A 20,560-nucleotide genomic window follows, 5' to 3' on the forward strand; every position below is an offset into this window, starting at 1 on the left:
TGAGCTTTTCTTCACCTATTAAATATTTTTCTAAACTCAACTTAGGAGTTGTCTTTTGTTCTCCCTATTTTCTCCTCTATCCCCCTGTGGACAGCAGCTGCAGGAAGTGAGTTAGGGCTGCGTGGGTGCTTGGCTGCTGGCCAGGGTGAACCAACCACCAGCAAGTCAAATTGAAAACCCATCCCAGACTGGTGTACTCTGTTCTCAGATTCTGATCTAGAACTTGCCCCAGTATTCAGTGTCTACAAAAACTCTATTTCTCTAGATACTTGTAGGGCACTTTACCTCCATATATCTGAGCTGAGTATAATCCTCATCCCATCTCTACAGTCTGAGGAAGCATTTGCTATTCTCATTCTGCTGAGAGGTAAAGAAGTGGAGGGGACTACCAGAAAAGATTTTCAGAGTTCCTTAAAAATTTTGGCCTCATTTGCAGAAAGAACAATTACACACATCCATCTTTTAGTAGTGAAGGCCTCTCAGAGCTGAAAAACAATCCCTTTGCAAGTTTAAGATCTTTACTGACCTCCCTATTACTACCCCTCCAAGTACAGGATTCACAAATATGGATCTTCACTAACAAGCCAGCAAGTTTCCTTATTCTCAGGGCCACAAGGCATCATTCTGTGTGGAAGACCAAGTGCAGCTGAAAAACCAGCATCTTTCCCAGAAATCACTGCTTCTGAGAAATCCCTGTGCAGTGTAACACTGCTGACCGGGGCGGAGATGCTTCCAAGATCTCTCATTCTCTAGGCAGCCCATCTGCTTCTGACAGCCCAACTTCTGGTCAGCAACTGACCCAATGAGTCACTCTGCTTGTACTATACAGAGCTCAGAGCCAGACAAGCAATATTTCATCATGCACTTGGCCACACTTGTGATCAGCAGATGCCTAAGAACTACTTTGGGCACGTATCTTCTTCTTCTTTCCTTTGAGGAAGTCACACAGCTCACCACTGCCGAGTTCAGTATGCTGAATTATCAACTACCAGATTGACTCTATTCAGCCACTCCCTGTGAGCTGTCCATTACCAAAAGCTTTGAAAGTTTGCCATGTGGCAATCCTGTGTAAAAAGTCTGAAGCAAAAAGGAAATCCCGAAGAAACAGCATAACTACCTCCACCAAAGAAACAGGGGGCATGAAGTGAATAATGTGCAAATGAAATGACTTCTCCTTCCCTCTATTTATTATAATGCCTGAGCATTTCAGAAACTTCAATACAAAATCGTATTTATCATTCTGACACCCATGCTTAAGTACAGGAGTACTGTTATCCCATCTTACAGATTTAAGCTTGAGGAATTGAGTGATTCAGCAATGATTTATCAGGAAGCCATTCATAAGGGACACAATCCTGGTGTCCTAAGCTGCAAGGAAACTGGAGAACCTTACAGACATTTGAAAAAATTGGTCATCTCTATTAGAATTACACAGAAGGATGAGGTCCTTAAAACTTTAAACTTCTTAGATTCAGGCTCGGAACAGACTTAGCTAATGATTGTTAACACGCTGGACACAGAGAAAGTGCCTCATTTGGAGAAAAAGACAAAAGGAATTACTTGATATGTTCAAACAAATATTTTCTCCAAAACAAGTGACAAAACCCAGGGAGTTAGGACCTCTAAAATTAGGCAATTGCAGAGCCCCCATTTCTCAGTTTTGTAGTCTACATGTGTATACAATTTTTTAAAAATTACTACAAAGCTACCATTTCCCACTACCCTCCGAATGTCACTTTGGACTACACTTGGTGTGATATGACTTCAGAATACCAGTTCAGCAGAACTTTCAGTTGCAAATCATGCTACATGTTCACAGTCATTCAAACAGTTACAAAAGAAGAGGAGATGGTGAGGAGAAAAATTTATACAGAATGGTGAATGACAGACTCTGGACAAAAAACTGCCCCATCCCTGAGAGTGCACACAGCCAGGCTGGATGGGGCTCTCAGCAACCTGGTCTAGTGTAGGCTGGGCCTGGCCATGGCAGGAGGCTCACAACAAGACCATATTTAAGGTCCCTCCCAACCCAAGCCACTCTATGATTTCCATATGATTCAAGTTCCAAGATGTTCAAATAGACTGCACTGCTCTGGTGAAAGCACCCCCAAAGTTTTTGGCTTCTTGCTCTTCACTGACAGACCTGTAAGTAAAGAACCTTACTATCTGAATGATCAGCAAAGAGAAATAAAAAGTATCTTACCACTGCAAATTACTCCAGTTTCTGTTCCTATTTTTCTGTCTTCTCCCAAAGACTGTATCTCCTGCAAAAATAGCTGGATGTTAAAAAAACCCCAAACAAGTAATTAATTTTTTTAAAATTTGCTTTATTGTCTTCTTACAGAAGATTTTTGTGAAAAAAACATCCCTCATTCCTTTACTGCTGTGGTCAACATATGGGGGTGCCCTTACCTGTCTTAGAGGGCTTTTCTTTTCTAAGGGCCTATCTTCACTGCCATGAAAGCTTAGGCAATCACCTGAGCTCTGTTGTTAGTCCCACTCCTGACCACACATACAATTCTCCCCTGAAACAAACCCATTTTTAAAGCACATGTTTTAAGCTCAAAGTAGCCAGCACATGGGATGTGCAGAAAGATAAACTTAAGCAACAAAAACTATTTTATCATTGATGCAAGAGAGCTGTAGGTGCAAGTTACAGTAACATAGCAGCTACTAATCCAACCCCTCTGAGCAGCACTAGTGCAGTTTCACTGTGGTTGTTCTCCAGAAACAAAATCACCATCTCAAGAATACTAACTCAGATGAAACAAAGAGAAACCCAAAGGGTGACACCAGCACTTTGTTCACAATACAAGGTCTTTGTTGATTTACATATAAATTTCAGAAGAATTGTCCCCAAAGTTAAAGACACACAACCACATGGAAAACTGAGTGCCTATTTACATCCATACACTGATGAATGGAAACTGATCTCCCAATTTCATCAGTGCAGGGAAGTAGTTAAGTTTTGTATTCTCTTGTGCAGTTGTGAGGACAAGGCAGTCATGGTCTATGGCTTACCAAGCATGCCAGACAGAAATTATTCCTCTTTAGCAGCTATTAAGTGAGTTGCACACTGGTCCTTGTTTGCTTTGGAATAAGATCTGTTTAGCAGTCCCTTAGCTAATCCTAAAAGAATATTGCAATGTTTCTGAACATCCTGATTGCTGAAATCAGCCTCTACTAAGCCACTATGACTGCACTGTCTTTACAGAAAATTTTTCCTTCTGTACTCTATGTACAGACTAGAAAAGTGTGACTGCTGTCATATTTAATTCCTTTCATCCTTATTGAAACTACATATTTTGCCAAGGCCAAAACGAATTTTAGACTGCAAAAGTCTTGTCAGCATCATAGGTTTTAGTTTAAAGCAAGGAGAAAGCTCTTAATTGCTTCTGCATCCAAACAGTCAGATGTTCCCTGAAGCACTTCACCTGGCAAAGGCTCCCACAACAAAGACTCCCACAGCTAATGTCCCAAAGTCCATTACAATCTAAGCACACATTTCTGCATGGCTTGCTGAGTCACAGTTATGTTCAAAATCAAAGGAATGAATAGAGCAATTTAAAATGTGATGCTTCAATGAAGAAATACAAGTACTCACACATGTCAGTGTTAAAGAGCATTTCTGGGTGTTGGAATCTACACAACAGGCACAGATCCATGAGATGAATAGAGGGGTTGGAAATCTGGTGAGGGAGGCATACCCAATTCTGCCTTTGGGCAGAACACCCCAACCAAGCACTGGGGAAGAGGCCCATGTGATGGCCCTACCAGGAGTTTTTTCTCTGGGGCAAGCAAGGGCAAGATTTGGCTGCTTCCCTCAAAGGGACACAAGGAAGGACTGAGAATTCATCCCTTTTGTCCAGAGAGCACCTGAATCAAAGCAGAGAAGACAGAAGCATTCCTAATAGCTACTGCACTTCTTATTCCAACATCCAGACATTGAACTTCTTCCAATAGAGCCTGTAGTATGCAGGAAGTATCTTCAGGATTTAAACCCAGCAAATCAGATCACAGACATTATTGCACTGAGGTATGCATCCTAGTGATTGCTCTTTTTCCCTGCATCACACCACCTGCTAAACCCCAGTTTTGATCTTTTTCAACCCAGGCTACATAGGAGAATCCTCTCCAACTTCACTGGAAAACTAAAACCTGAAAAAGTCAAATGGGAAGAGCTTTATAACTTAAAAAAAAACTGGTTTTTTTCCTCCAATGAGTTCTTTTGAGAATTTTTGTCCTTTGGAATTTGACGAGATTTGAAGAAGAAAGCGACAGATAATGTCAGAATCCCACTTATTGATGTGGTCAAGAAATATGGTCACTGGTATGAAATTATTCAAGCTAGAATTATAATTACTGCCCCTTGAGAGCTATTAATAAAAATTATTTTAAAACACAAAGGCATGTAAGCAAAAATTGAAGTCCAAAGTTCTTCTTTTGATCACCATAAAGTAACAAAGCAGATAGCTAACAGCACACTATATGCACAATTCTAAACCCTCCCCATTTTACTGTGTGCAGTAAAGATTTGTTCTTTCCAAGCAATACCACATCTATCAAATTTGACCAAATGAGATATATCACCTTGAAAAAATTAATTCTATAGGACATCTTTCCACAGTTTGATCACCTCCCCTAAATCACCACTTTGTCTTTACCCAATGGTCCATGACATGTTATCAAACAGTACCCAGGAAAAAATGACTCAAGGGCGGAGAAAGGAAATTGCAAGTAAAGGTACAACAGTTGAAAGGAAGTTATTTGACTTATGTATCATCACAGATAATACTGCTGCTTAACATGCAAATGTTCAAGTAATTTTCCATTATAATGAAAGGTCAATACTTGAAGTGACTTTTAGTCAAACAATGAAAAGATGTTGGAATAGGAAGGCATACTGTCACTCTGCAGGCCTTAGAATGCAGGCTGAAAAACACTGGCCCATATTCCTGTGGCAGATCCATGGCTGATGAAGGCCATGTGCATGGAGATGACATGATACCCCCACACAGAACCCTCAACACATTTTTCTCCACTGCAGAGTATGAAGAGGGGCAAAGCAGAGCTTCAGATATCACATCACCAAACGGCACATTCACCAGAGCTCGGTGACAAACAACTGCATCAAAACCAACATAAGCCCAAACACCTGCCAGGAATCAGTGCTCAGCACAGTGCTACAGCCCTGCAGGACATACAAATAACCCAAGCATTTTATACCTCCCCATCTTGAGCTGAGACTCTTCCAACAGTTCCCTAATCCTTGTAATAATGTGATATGTGACAACAGAAGAACCAGACACGAAGTTTAAATCTAGATCAGAACAGCTATCCATTGTGACACGGCCTTTAATGAACCTAAACAGCAGAATCAAAGCATAACATGAGCTATATAACACTCTAGATTGGAGTCCTCATCCTACAGGAATCTCTACTCTTCAGAATACTAAAACAAGGCCTTTGACTCCTTTTCTTCTGATGCCTAACCCTGACTTCAGCCTTAACCTAGGATTTCACAACACTCCACACAAAAGAGCTCAAAAACTCTTAACACTGCACTTTTCTAATTCCACTGTAAATCCATGAGCCTTCTAGACCCTAACAGCAAACTTAACCTGCAATCCCTCCATCCCCAAGTAAATATCCTACACAAACAGGATTGGCACACCTGGGCAAAATACTAAATATTTTGTATATAGTGATTATAGCAGCATAGCAATTAACTGAAAGATGCCAGAGTCTGTTAAGAATAGTTTGTTTGGCTTCTGTTTTGAGTTGATTTTTTGCTTATTTTTAAAAAGTATTAAAAGATTAGTGTATAGTGGAATCAGAGGCACATTGAGCTGGGATGAATGGTGATAACACAAGGAAACATTGGACTATAGACAGCTAGCTTCTACTTCGGGATATTTCCTTCTCTGAGGCCACTGATGGAACATCTAGGTGAGAAGAAAGTCAGCACAAGGCAGGGGATCTTCTGAATGTTGATATGAATGACTGCAAAGGCTATCTACAGTCTGCTGGTCCACACACAAAAAAGTGAGATTTTGTTGATGATAATGGCACTTGGGGTTTTTTGGCCCTTTTCTGGGTTTTGCTTTTGGCCTAGCTAGTGAGTCACATTTACCTAACTGCCACTGTAGCTGTTTAACACATGGAAAGCAAACCTCACTTTCTTTGACAGTCAGACCTTAAGACATCGACTCTAAACCCTTGCAAGTTCTGATGTAGCCAATCAGGGTTTCTCCTTGTCTGCCACTGCTACACTTGAACACAGGGGTAAGATCCTGTCAGTATCAGTCAGTAACAACAACTTCCAAAGATGAACTCTGCCTACCTTGAACCCAAGATGCTCCATTTTGTGCACTGCAGTTTCTAACCCTGGCCAGGGCATGCAGTGCAAAGCACATTCAGCAGGATCCAGCCTTCAGAGGACAATTCATATCAACATTTACAACGTGCACTTCTTACTGCAACAAAAGATGTATAATATTGTAAAGCAGCATAAGGCTTTCTGTCTAAAACCATCCTCATCTGGTATTTGCCAGAGATATATAGCAAAACAATCTGTTGACATTAGGATTGGGAAACAACGAATTAAAGCTTCAGGACTGGACCACCTCTCATCCTACACCAGATTTCTGTTCAGTGACACAAGTCAGACAATGATATCACAGTTGGGCAAATGATAGCATACCTGCAAGCACCTTTATTCTCCTACCAGTGATCTCTCATTATTTCAGTCTTTTACTCCTCCTAATGGTATATCAGTCAACAATTTACTCCTAAAGCACTACAGGCCTAATCCAATTCCTCCTGACAGTACTGGAGCCGGAATAGATCCATAACACACACACACAGATGAGCCAGATGACACTAGAAATTCAACATCTCACCAGATGAGAAATCTCTCCACTGAAAGAAGAACTGGAAGCCCAAAATGGTTAGAGGACTGAGTTCTGGGCCCCAGTGAAGTACAAATTCTCAGACAATGAACAGAGAGCAATCCTTAGAAGTTCTACTTCCTACAAGAACTGCTGTCTGCTTCAAATATATACCATACTTCTGACAGATGGGAATAGTTTTTTTTCCACAGCTGGGAATGCTTTACTTGGATGTGTTTATCTTTCTTCAATCTCTGACTCACAGATATCTCAATTTATTTTAGCTTTCTCCACTCTCAGAAACTAGAAGAGTTTCTGTAACCAACTGTACCATAACCAGGTACACTGTCTATGACCCTAGCAGATTTATGGAAAGCTCTCTTCACAAAGAAACTCATCCACAATTTCCCAAAAATGCCTTATTTTGGGAGTTAACTTCATGAAAAGCAACTTAAACTCATTTGTTACACATCAACAGAATGACTGTCTTGAGAGTTGTTATCTATCTCAGCCTGGAAGTGATTTAAAAAAAAGACACCTTTCCATTTTGCAGAACTCTTTCGTGAAGCAGGGATAGCAAGAGAATAGCTACTTAGACATAATCAAGTTCTCAGAGCGTCTGTGTGCTTTGTCAAGATCAGCTAACTGAAATTAAGATGAGAATTTCCCCTGAAACACATGAGCCCACACGCCAAAATTATTCCCTTAAAGGGCAGGTGAGGACCTCTGAAGTTAAATTTGGAAATAATAAAAAAAATGACATGACATCCTTATCCAAATGGTTATGATAGTTCATTATCATCATTACTAAAGGAAATACTGCCTAACATATTCCAGGCCATGATTTGCATGCTCTTCCCTGCTCTAAGGATGCACATAAAGGCTACCTGAAAAGGTATCCCAGCTGGACTTACCAAGACTGGCTGATGACACAAGCTATAATTTGTCAAGACTGCAGCTTCTGAACATGATGAGTTTGTGCTGAATCCCATAAATTGTCCAATATAAAACATATTTCAAACAGAAAGTCTTTGGGAGTAGCCAAGTAGAATACTTGAGGAAAAAAATGACCATTACAGAAGCTTTAGAGGATTTATAATTCTGTTTTGTTTGCAACTGTACAGTAGCCTAGCTCATAAATAGAAACCAGGTAGATTTTTTTTTTTAACATTTGCTTTACTTTCTTTATTTGAGACTTGTTGGAATTATGGTAACCAAGCAACACCACAAACCTGGAAAGCCCTAGTTAAGACAACTGCTGCTAACCTGATGAGGCAGGATGTGTTCAGTGCCTAGAGGAGCTATGGGATCTCCATTTCTGTACACTCTAGGGGCCACAAGATTCTAAAAAGAGTAAGGAAAATATTCTGTACAATCTGTGGACTCTCCAGGCCTCAGGGTGAAAACTCCCTCCTCTGAAATGAATTTTGCTGCCACTTGGGAGTCCACTGTGAGTTTTACTTGCCACTTTTGCGAGGTCAGTCTGTCAGGAGAGCTTCCCCTTACCAAGGCTTGGGAACTCAAAAATACTGGGTATCAGAGAGCACAACTGCCAAGAAATTAAAATTAACATCCATGGATTTATTAGAAATATCACGGTGGACCCATGTAAATTTGAGTATTCATTTACAGAGAACACAACCTTATAACTAAATGTTGATGATAAAAAGTGTTAACTAAATTGAAAAAAAAAAAATCCGCAACGTTATTTTCTGGTCAGAAGAGCACACCAGAAGAATCAAGCATTTTACAGCTTCTGCAATGAACAACAGCTGAAGTAACTCATTTTACATGCAAGTGCAATCAGCACTATTTTCAAACTGGCACATCCTCCATGTAATCAGTCTTCAGCCTCCCAAAGAAGGAGAGAAGTTTCTGAAGGAAGCAATACTTCTTACTTTGCACACTAGCAAAATCAGCTGTGCCCTCACTCTGTCAAATGGTTTTTATGCAGCATTTTATAAAACAATTTTTCCAACTGCTCCAAAACAAAAGTAGACTTTTTCTTAATAACAAAGTCAATCTTCATATTTTTGTACAAACATTTCAAGACATAATCATATTCTGAGAAAGGAAAGTATGCAAATGATGCTTTTTAAAAAAGTTTAAATTATTTGCCTATTCAAATAAGCAGTGGCAGAGAAAATATGTCTGAGTGCATATGCTTTAAAGTGAATGAGGGGTTATTTTAGGAGAGGAAGAGTGACTACTGCACCCAACCAATGTGTGGTGGATCCATCAAGGCTGTGGATACTGAGTTTATGCTGCCATTCAGCAGCCAGCACCTTAGTCTCAAAGGTAAGACAGTGAGATCAGAACCAAAAGCAAGACAGCCCAGCTACAGCAGACATGTGCTTAAGACACACAGTATACAGGTTTTGGGAGTCACAGAGTGCATTAAAATACTCAACCCTGTGGATCAGGTTTCAACTTTTCCTCATACTGACATCCAGCTGCTACTGGGTATTATTGTGCAGCACCCAATATCAAAGGTTACAATAAATAAGTATTAACATCACCAAAAAGCCCCATCTAAAGATGTCCCCTGAAAGTTACACTGGGACGCAGACATAAGGGAACTTGGTCTACTGCCACTATTGCTGAGCTTCTGAAAAAACATCACACCACGACTGTGAGAAGTAGAACTGTCTGTCAACACAACATCATGTGCCAAGTGTGCCTTTGTAATGGGGTAAGTGGGTGAGGTTCAAAGAACAGAGTACCTCCTGGGAATCTTTACCAGGAGGGATGTACACTCTGCATCACCCAGTGGTGGAGGTACTGCATCCTGCTCAAAAGAAAGCACAATGCCAGCATGGCACAGGGCCCAGCATGGCAGCAGCAATGGATCCTCAAGTCCAATTCCACTTCTCTCCATTCTCATGGCCTTGGTGTGTGGACAGGAGGAGGGTTAAGAACTCCCAGATGCCATCACCTAAGCAGTTGCACACTTCTCTCCTTCCTGACAGTCCTACAAGAACTGAACACAACCACAAAGAATATTTGTACACCACAGAGGTTAGACATATTCCTTCTTATATAAAACTCTAATCCTCTCCACCTAGAATGGAGAAATACTCTCGTGCATTCAGATTCTAAGAGTGGGATCACAATGAACAAAAATGCAGGATGAAATCAATTTACAAACGTAAATATAACTCTAGCCTCTTTTGAAGCTTTAATAGGAAGGAGAAGCAAAATTACCCAGGGGACCTTGGTCAGACTCAGCCATGAGTGCAAATGAGATCTCATTCCCATGTGGTATTTCACATCACAAAGGAAAACACAGAGCTCTCACAGCTCTGTGAGACAGAAGGTTTCCATGAAACAGTAATTTGGTCGTCAAAGCAGCCTTTTCATGGGAATGACATACAAATAACAAAATAACACCCAAAGTTTTTAAGCAAGCTTCTCACGCTGGAATTTAGACTGTTTCCTGATGATTTAAATTATTTCGGCCTGGGCTTCAGCTGAAATGCATGTGTCAGTATTTTAGTTATGGAGGAACACGGGTAAAATAAAGCACAAATACAGCGTGGTTTTCTATTCTGCTACTAAGTTTGGATAAAAGCAAGTAGGTGGTGGTGCAAATCTGGAATCCCTTCAGGGAACTCAGATAAAGCCTTTGTTAAAGCAAATGGGAGTTTGCCTCAGTTCATTGGCATAGCATCTTCTATCTGGATCATTTACTCTGAATTCATGTCTGCATTTACTTTCCTAGGAACAAACATGCATTTACTGCTGACACTGAGACTCAGCAACTGATCTATGACTTGGCACCTCTGTTCCAAATGCCTTTGAGATATCAAGAGTCAAGTTTATTGCAGTAATAGCCACTTTCCCACAGGGCATGGTCTGAATATTTTACGGTCCACTAAAAAAATAACATCCCATTTAATGACAAAGTTGCATGAAAAACATTACATGCAAGCCATGTGGCCAAGCTACTGTCCCTAGCCCAACCTCTGATTTGTGAATTATCAGCCCTCTGTATGTTTTAGCTTTGCAAAGTTATAGTATGTTGATGTTATTTATTTTTTCATTTTATTTCCTAAGATACTTGCCACTTCAGTAGAAGAGGGGAGTGAAACACAGTAATTACAACCTATCTTTCTTGTTTCCAAAATCTCCTGGCTTCCACAGATGGACCGGCAAGGACTCTGCTTAACATCACCCATAACTCTAGTTCTCAGTATGAACAACTGAAGCTTTCACATGTAAGCAAATCCCTCAACATCCATAGCTGCACATTTCAAACACACACACTGCCTCACCACCTCATGTTCACCAATATATTAAATACTAAAATTTCCTCAGTCACCCCAGCATATAAGTACATCTTTTCTAGTGAATTACCGAAGTCAGTGACGTTGAGAAGCCAGACAAGCAACTCCTGGAGTATGTTCAGTAATACAGCACACTGTAAAAGCTGAGGATTAAAAGCAGAATTATCAAATTTCAAAATAAGAGTGAGATGATTTTATCTTTTCACAGAGTCACAGACTGGGTAAGGTTCAATGGGACAGCAGCAGCTTATCTGGACGAACATCCCTGCTCAGGCAGGGTCATCCCAGAGCCCACTGCACAGGACTGCGCCCACACAGTTCCTGAATATCACCAGGTATACTGAAAACCTCTCTGGGAAACCTGTTCCAGTGCACAGTCACTCCTACAGTTAAGAAGTTCTTCCTAACATTAAGATGGAACTTTCTGTGGTTGTTTTTTGGAGGTAGGGGTGTTAAACTGCAATCCACAAGGAGATACCTTTCCAGCTTTGTATTAACACAGACAGTTAATGATTTATGATAGGTCTCTTAAGGAGTCCATCTGCTGTATTTTCCATTTCAATTAACAGCAGATTCCTCCCCAAAGCTCTGTGATCGGTACTGGAAACCGAAAAGGTCCAAAAATGTAGCACATAAGAGTCCCTGAGATCCCTTCCAGAAAAAAAAAAAAATCCCAAACAAGCAAAAGGCAAAGCATTTTATGGAGTCTGGTACCAAATTTGTTTAAAGACAAAATCCAACAAAACCAGCACACTCAGCAACAGCCCTTGCAAAGCAGCCCAGCTGCCAGCTGGCGGCAGCTCCAGCAGTCCCCATGCTGGCCAGAGGCCTGGAGAAGGAATGCAGCTCTGCAGGAGCCTCGCTCCCATACGCTGGGGAAGCACCCTCACCACAGTCTGACCTTACAGACTGACATCGCAAAATGAGTTGGCTTTGCCCACGTCTTTTGGCACTGCAGGAAAACAGCCCTTGCTATATCACATGTCTGACCATTTCCTTCTATTGAACAACTTCTGCAGAGCTGGGCTCTGACTACACAGACAGCTCAGTGAGGATGCACAGCCTGGTAGGTCAAGTTCAGCCCAGAAAAAGTACCATACCATGGTACAAAATGGCTGCGTTTTGTCATCAGTAACAGCAGTCCTGACCTTTTTTAATTCACAGAAATCTCTAATATGAGGCTAAGCAGCTCTCTAGATGGAATCAGATATTATTCATTTAAAATAGTGAACAGTAGTTTGAAAGTGTGCTATTCAATTTAACTAATGCGTTTACATTGCTGCATTCTTTTAATATGAGGCAACAATGCTAATGACTAACCTTACTGCAGTTTTATAGACCTTGTAACTACAAGATGATCCCTCTTTCATTTAAAAAGTCCCTTGTTACAGCTTAAGAAATCAGGTTTTGCTTTTTAGCAATTCTCACTAAAATGCTTTGCAAGGCACCATCACTCATTTACAGACTGATGTTTAGAGGACCTGACTGTACACAATTGCAATAATAACTTCCTGCATTCAACATCTCTGGAAATCCAACACTGGGACAGCAATTAAAAATTTCTAACATTTCCTCATCTGTAAGGTAATAACAAAATAATCATGGTCGTATACTTGGGTTAACTTCAGAGAGGGGGATCGGGTGTTAAAATACCAATATGTCAACCTCATCCCAGAAGCAAAAAAAATGGAAACCCATCATTCTTTGTCAAGAGATCACAGAATGGGTTGCGTTGGAAGGGACCACAGTGGGTCATCTGCTCCAACCTCCCTTTTCAAGCAGGGCCATCCTAGAGCACACTGCACAGGGTTAGGTCTGGATGGTTCTTGAATATCTGCAGTGAAAGAGACTCCACACCCTCTATGGGCAATCTGTTCCAGTGCTTAGTCACCACATAGTAAAGAAGGTCTTCCTCATGCTCAGGTGGAACTTCCCACGCATCAGTTTCTGCCCACTGCCTCCTGTCCTATTGCTTGGCACCACCAAGAAGAGCCTGTTCCATCCTCTTAGGACTCTCCCTTTAGGTATTTATACACATTGATGAGGTCCCCTTTCAGTCATCTTCATTGCAATCCTTGTTGTACTCATGGCAGTGCAATGGATGAATTTACACACATGACCATCCCATGCCAGGTTATGCAAGAGCAGAGTGACTTCCCAGACTGCCAAATCATGGAATCACAGAATGGTTTGGGTTGGAAGGGACCTTAAAGACCACATAGTTCCAACCCCCAAGCCACGGGGGTAACAATGCAAACCACGACATCAGGTTGCCCAGAGCCTCGCCCAAACTGGCCTTGAACACCTCCAGGGGATGGCAGCCACATCCAAAAAGCTTTCCTTGTTCAGAACTTCCTTAGTTTGGTAGACTTACTCTCTTTACTACAAAATAAAGTACATCACTTCTAATTATAGAGTACCCTTCATCCTGAAATACCCTGTGGATTCTGAACCCTCTCACAGAACAGTCAGAAGTTTCAGGACTGAGCACTCAGTGGAACTGCTGCAGCCTGCTCCACGGCTGGCTCTCATGCCACATTCTTGGCTAAGGATGTAGAACCAAACTCCTACTCACATCAAAGTGCTGCAAAACTGCCAATACATGTAGAGGTCTGACAGGACCTTAGTGTGAAATATCTCTTCCCCAGAAACTCAGCTACAAAGGATGTAGACTGCACGTGTTTCAGACATGAAGGGCTTGTCTCTTTCACAACAGGAAAAATTTGTGAGGCTACCAGCCATGCTGTCATGCAGACCCAATAGTGCAAAATTTGGATCATATTGTTTCAAAAAGCTCAATCTTCCTCCCCACCAAGCCTTCCTCCAACCACCATCTTCTGCCCCCTTCACAAGCCTACAGGCACTTTTCTTACATAGCAGCTGCCCTAGTTCATCTGTATTTGCCTCACACTTCAGATCTCTTCAGGGCGCCTCTTGCCCCACCCGCACTAGAGCCCTCCACACCTGACAGCACACATCTGATCTTTTGACTTCTTTCTCCTGCTCTTTCCTTACATTTCAGACTTGGCCACCTTTCTGCTGGCCAGATGAATTATCCAGTCCTTTTTGGCTTCCACTGTGTTTGTATACAACCTAACCTGGTTACTGAAGAAGAAGAAACCCTCAAGAATTTTAACGAGAAGTAGGTTTCCTTCTTTCATCCTAGCAACAAAGTGCAGCACTTGGGAGACCTCAGCAGCTGTAGGAACAGATGATGAAGCTTGTCTGCATCTTAGAGCTGTGCAGTCTATCTCCACACCATCCCTCACCCCAACAAACCCAGTGCAAGGACAACAAGCTCCAATTCTAACACCAAAGCACAATGTCATGACAGCACCTAAACAAACCAGCCAATTCAAAACAATTTCTAGCCAAAACTAAGTTATTAATGGAAAACAGAAACAAAAAAGACACCATTTCATTCAGACCTTGTCCTAAAGATCACTAAATCAAATTCTACACAGGCTAGTATCACTGCATAAGATAGTTATTCCCTCAGCAACACAGAAAGGGTAAAGTCCCAGAGTGACGACATTTTGGGACTTGTAGGTTTTCCACTGCTACCATAAACCACAGCTTCTGAACTCATTCCAACTGAGAAGTGCCACCACACCCAAACTGATGTGCAATGGTTTTACTGCATTCAATTTTACATAGAGGACCATACACAGCACTGTAATTTAGATACTAAAAGGGAGTAACTTAAGTGTAGTGCAGAAGAGGAAGCCACAAACTGGATATGTGTAGGACACTTGCTGGTTTTATGTATTACTAAGTAATTTAGTCTGAAACACCCATTTGAGTATGTGCTTGAGCTTTAAGTCATCCAGAGCCCAAATACTCCTTGGTGGTAGCTGTACCTAATCAATAAGAAAGTCTCAAGTCTTGATCTGCCACTATGAACCACTCTCCTGCAGCGATGAAAGCCAGGTGCCACAGTTAGCATTCAGGCAAACACTCCAGGGTTGAACCTTCAGGGCAAGTACTGCACACATTTCTAACAAAATTAACCAGGATCCTGAAGGGCTATGCTCATTTGGAAATGTCTCACCAACAATATCTTTTGGTGGTGTTCCAGGTAAGACTCAGTCAAGCACCATAAATTCTTGCACAAGGTTGGGCCAACAAACACCAGTCTGCCTACCCCAAACGTAAGGTGTTTATTTTGAAATGCTGCCAGGCAGGTTGACTTTACCAGCACTGAAAGATAACTCCATGAGACTGAGCTGTCAACACAACAGTGGCAGCAGCTCCTTGAATGCCAACTCAAAACACACCCACAACCTTCAAGGATAGTCACCATCCAAGAAATCATACTCATACTTTGCTTGATTATGCATGGCACAAACAGATAACATTGCTCAACTCCACCCAGGACATAAAACAGCATCAACCCTCTCAGGAACACAGCTCATAGCAACACCAGGCTTAAGTTACCACTTTTAAAAAAAAATTAAAAAAATTAGAACAGACCTTCAGTCAAAGAAAATCAAATAAAACTGCACCAGTTCACACAGGCCAAAATCTGTCCCAAACTCTGCCTAGCAGCACACTGGTACTCAACAGGTGAGGCTTCTTTACCGTTTGAACTCTTACCTTTCCAACACTTGGGAGATTAGATTCATCATTAATTTAAATACTGGACATAGTACACTGCCATAGGCATTTTTTTCAGCTAGCAAACCACTTGAGAGAGTACTGAAAGGCCTATTATGAAGGCCAATCGCTATCCTTTTCCTGAATGACCACATGAAAATCAGTGACTGTTCCACAATGGTTTGAAAGGGCCTTTTGTCTGAAGGAAAGGACAAGGAGTCACAAAGTAGTGCAGATTCATTTGTAACTCATGGCTTTTGAAGAAACTGCAGAGCTTCAGTTAAAAGCAAACCAAGAAAAGAACAAGCTTTGAAAATGTTATGCCTCAATCCTTTCCTACTATGTACATGCAGAGCATATTTTTAGTCTCTTTTGTATTATAAAAAGATGGGCTGGCATTCTATATTATTGTTTTACAAGAGAAGCTTAAAACACTTGCAGAGCTTTGACTTTATTCCCAAACCCTAATTAGGGTCTGCAGCACTATTGTATAAACAGAAAATCATCAGGAGCTTTTTCTGGTACATCTAGTAAAAGTGTAATTGTACTGGGATAATAAGCGAAACCATTGTCACTGTTGCTTAATAATCACTTTAGTAATTGAGCAAATTTGGCATTGCCCATGAAGTATAAGATGGCCAATTCAAGAAAAAGACTTCTTTTATACTGAGAAAAAAGCATTACACTCTAATTTTGAAGTTTGTTTCTGAAGTCCCTCACAAAAAAAGTTAACTACATCTGCTGACAACTTCCCAGAAGAAAAAAAATGTTTTACTTCTCCACCTACCCCAATGACACTTCAGTTCTCAGATTTTACACACAAAGGTGTAAAATCAAAATGGGACTTGCACACATGACTTCATTACAGTTTCTAAACAAGCTTCACATGCACATACTTCCAGCAGGAATGACAGTGGAAGCTAATAACCTGAAACAGATTCCTTCTAACCCATACCCAGAACTAGGGAATTACTGCACCTCCATTCAAAAACAAGAGTTACAGCTGACAGACTTGCCCTATTCCTTGTATGTTCCACCCACATACCATGAAACCAAACAGCCAAAAAGTGTCAGTTTTCACTCCCCAGCTCCTTGCCATATCCCAAAATTTATATTCCCTGTGCTCCCACAATGGCACCGAAGCCAAACAATGTATTTTGCACACACCGTTGGTCAAGGTGCCAGTTACATTTAGCTCTTCTGACCACCTTATCAAATTACATCAGGCAAGGAGCTGGTCCTTGCCGTGTTACAAGAGCGCACAAGGGCCAAACTTTTGCTGTAGGAAGCAGCCACGATGCCACTCCCATATATGGGAGGTAAAAGTCCTGCTGACAAACACACCCCCAAGGTAACTACACCCCCTCATCTCATGCTCCCCAAGAGACCTTACCATTCTGAGCACTGCAAAGAGACTCTTGCCAATGCAAAGTAGAAGTAAACAATGCCACGCATCTTGAAGCTCAAGGTGCTCAGAAACCCAAAGGGCATGGAGGTGTGACGTGCACAGCCCCTTGTTAATCTCAGTGAAGTTCAGTATCCAAATTCTTTGATTTAATAATGATATGGAGCACTGCTTTCAAACAAGTTTTAAGAGGAGAAGGTGTCCAGTCTAAAATAAAGGTACTCCACAACTGTTTCTTCTTATACTAGAAGAAGAAAACTGAGAAAGCTGGTGATACATCTGAGGAAGGCAGGCAGGAGGAACAGAAAAACTGAAGCATTAGAACAGTGCAAGAAAACACAGAGTAGAGAGTAACACCAGACAGGAGCCATATTTCTCAAGAGCAACATGGACAATAAAATCCTTGATAATAGCTACAAATCAACTACAATTAACAGTTAAGTGTTATTTTTCTTCCCTAGATCTTTGTGCAAAGTCTCACTGCCCTTTGGCGTTCTGCTCCAAGTCATTACACAGCTTTACTTTTATCCTCCAGTGCACAGTGAAAAGTGGAGTTTGACCTTTCCTTTAGATTTGTAAAGCACCACAGAAGATTGTTTTGAGAATATGACTGAGGTAGGGTTTTTCTTCCTATTCTGCATGACTAACATTGCTAACAGTGTCTAAAGACATCTAAGACATGGCCTCTGAAAACACACCAGGAAACACAGTCCCTTAGAAGGACAACAGAGGCCAAGTGTGTGGGTAAAAAAGTACATAAACATAACAGTTTGTGAGAATTAATGCAAAACACAGACTGTCTACAACAGTCTGGGTTTGGTACTTCCATGATCGTTAGAGAAAAACGTGAAGAAAATACAAAACACATTGTAGGCCACTGGAAACTTTGTACTTTCTCTTAAAAACAGGCCTGAATCAATTCCAGTTCCAGACAAGTATTTCCTTAAAATTTGGGAAACAGCAGGAAGGTGTCCTGACACAGCCTCATTTCCGTTTCTTTAAGCAAGAAGGACTAGCTAAGAATAACCATTCTACTTTCAGAACCAAACCTCTCCCAATGCAGAAAGATGCCTGTGATCAGTTTTTAGGCTTGTTACTGAATGTCAGACAAAACAATATTTCTCAAGCACATTTCTTCTCCCGCATCTGCCTGGGCATAAGGACTGTGGAAACAGACCCTTCACTTAAGGATAACCCTGAGGACATTTTGAAGGGTGCTTAGTTTAATTCATCCTAATCATAGCACTCTTTATGCAGTAAATTTCCCGGAGTTGTGACCTTACCTTCTTACACAGTTATACAGCACCTGACACGGTACAAGCCTTATCTTGATGAGTGTCTCATTACATCTAACAGATCCTGCTGCTCTCAAAGGGCCAAACTCCTTCCACTTCCCTAGCACAGTTAGTGGGAGAACACATAAAGCCTAGCACCAGTGCTTGGCTCCAGCAGTTTGTGATGGCGCCTCACTAAATTCATCAACCTGTTCTGACCTGGAAATCATTCTGCATTTGCACGGTTTGACTGCATTCACAGAAACAATTGTGGCAAGGGCACGGTGTCCTGCTCACAGTGGCTTGAAGACTCTACTTAGTGGCATTCAACAGGTTGCCAGCCACGATTTCTTTCATGGACAGTGCAAATACATTCCTAGTTAACCTGACATTCTACATGCAGCAGCCTTTTCCACCTTCTGTGTAGGAAGTTTTTAGTTTACCTTCTTGAATCACCATGTTTGGAAAATACTTTATAACTGCATCAAGAGCTCAAAAAAAAACAGAAGGAAAATGCCTCTTACAAACACTAGCAATTCAAATTTAAAGGTTAACAAAAAAAAAAAAAATTCCCACAGATCATTAGTTGCCTTGAAGCACATTTTCAGGCTGAAATCAACCATATCAATCCAGTGGAATGTGACCTGGAATCAAACCGATGGATTTTCTGCACTACCTCTTAGTTTTCCTAAAGAAAACAAATCTGGTAGTACAAGCGATTCACATCTCCAAGTGATGAGGCTGAGGGTGGGGAAGGAGCTTACACTATTAATTTACAGCTCAACAAAGGAGGCATTGCATTCTGATAGAGAATAAGAGTACTGCCAGCTGCCACTGCTTATCAACGAATTCCATACCTACTAATTTTTTTATGCATAGTAAAAACGACAACAAAGATTAAAAAAACCCAACAAACCCTAAACCAAACACAAAATCAGTTACAAAAAAAAACCCCTATCATCTTGGCGGTCTTTTACCTTGGCAGAGATAAAAAAGAACGCCAAATGGGTGGATTCACGCTGAGACAGCAGCGGAGGCACAGCGAGCTCCGTGCTACCTTGCGGTGTGGCAGCGCTGGCGGCAGCGTTCGCAGCCCTGCCGGAGCCCCCGGCGGCGGCTCGGGACCGAACGCTCCGCCGGCTCAGCGCGCCGGGCACGGGCGGCCACGCTCGGCGATACCCGGCTCCCCGGGCGCGCAGTTAATCATTTATGGCCGAGGCTGTTACCGAATAGCCTTGAAGAGCCCAGCTCAGCTCAGCCCAGCCCCGCTTCGGCTCCGGAGGCGCCGATGGCTGGCGGAGCGGCGGCCGAGGGGGAGCGGCGGCGAGCGGCTCCCGGGCGCTGGCCGAGCGGGTCCCGGCGCACGCCAGGCGGGGTCCAGGGAACGGGGCCGGCCTGGCTGCGGTCCCCGTGCCGCCAGGAGGGGCCCACCCGCAGCCGGGGCTCGGCGCCGGGATCCCAGGCGACAGAGCAACGGGTGGGGCACCGCGGCAGCCGCACCCCTCCTTCCGCGGCACCCCTCGGCACGAAACTCCCGGCGGCCCCCCGCCGCCCCGCGCAGGTGCTGCTGAGGGGAGGCGACGGCGGCGCCTTACCTGGTGCGGCCGCGGCGGAGGCCGAGGAGGGGCTGGGGCCGGTGGCGGCCGTGGCACCGCCGCCCTCCCGCGGACACGCCTCGCGCCCCGCCCCGCGCGCCAGCACCGCCCCCGGCCCGCCCCGGGCTGGGCTCGGGGCCGGGCGCCGCCGGGCGGGAGCGGCGGGACGGGCCCGCGGCGAGGCCTCCGGAGGTGTCGTCTCCGTGTTCTGCGTGCCGGGCCGGGGGTGTTGTGAGGGGCGGAGAGCGGCCCCCCGGCCCCAGGCGTTGGGCACGTGATTTACGTGTACCCCCCTTGGCACGCAGCAATGAAACACCCACGGCGCGCAAGGACAGCGCTGGGCCTCCTGTGAGGAACTAGTCACGAACTTCTCCTTAAGTGAAAGTAAACAGGCGACATCAGTCACGGCCAGCAGATGAATTTTAGCCTCGAGAAGAGATGACCGAGAGGGGTCCCTCTTCATTAATGTGTATAAATATTTAAAGGAGGGAGGGGTGTGTGCTATGGGATGGAT

General features: G+C 42.9%; 1 protein-coding gene across 5 annotated transcripts in view; it reads right to left on the reverse strand.

Moving 5' to 3' along the window:
• Nucleotides 1-20,141, reverse strand: part of SPATS2L (spermatogenesis associated serine rich 2 like) — a 78,854-nt gene extending 58,713 nt beyond the window's left edge. Inside the window, exons 1-2 of one of the 5 annotated variants that reach the window (XM_059853345.1) lie at nt 20,047-20,141; nt 2,204-2,264 (exon numbers count right to left, since the gene is read on the reverse strand). The gene's annotated coding sequence lies outside the window, so the exon portion shown is untranslated. Of the gene's footprint in view, nt 1-2,203; nt 2,265-6,343; nt 6,465-19,428; nt 19,602-20,046 lie in introns of those variants that run through there. The other 4 variants (XM_059853349.1, XM_059853346.1, XM_059853347.1 and 1 more) reach the window with 4 other exon arrangements.
• Nucleotides 20,142-20,560: the final 419 nt, after the last annotated feature.

This window comes from Haemorhous mexicanus, chromosome 8, assembly GCF_027477595.1.
Source record: "Haemorhous mexicanus isolate bHaeMex1 chromosome 8, bHaeMex1.pri, whole genome shotgun sequence".
Classification (NCBI taxonomy): Eukaryota; Metazoa; Chordata; class Aves; order Passeriformes; family Fringillidae; genus Haemorhous; species Haemorhous mexicanus.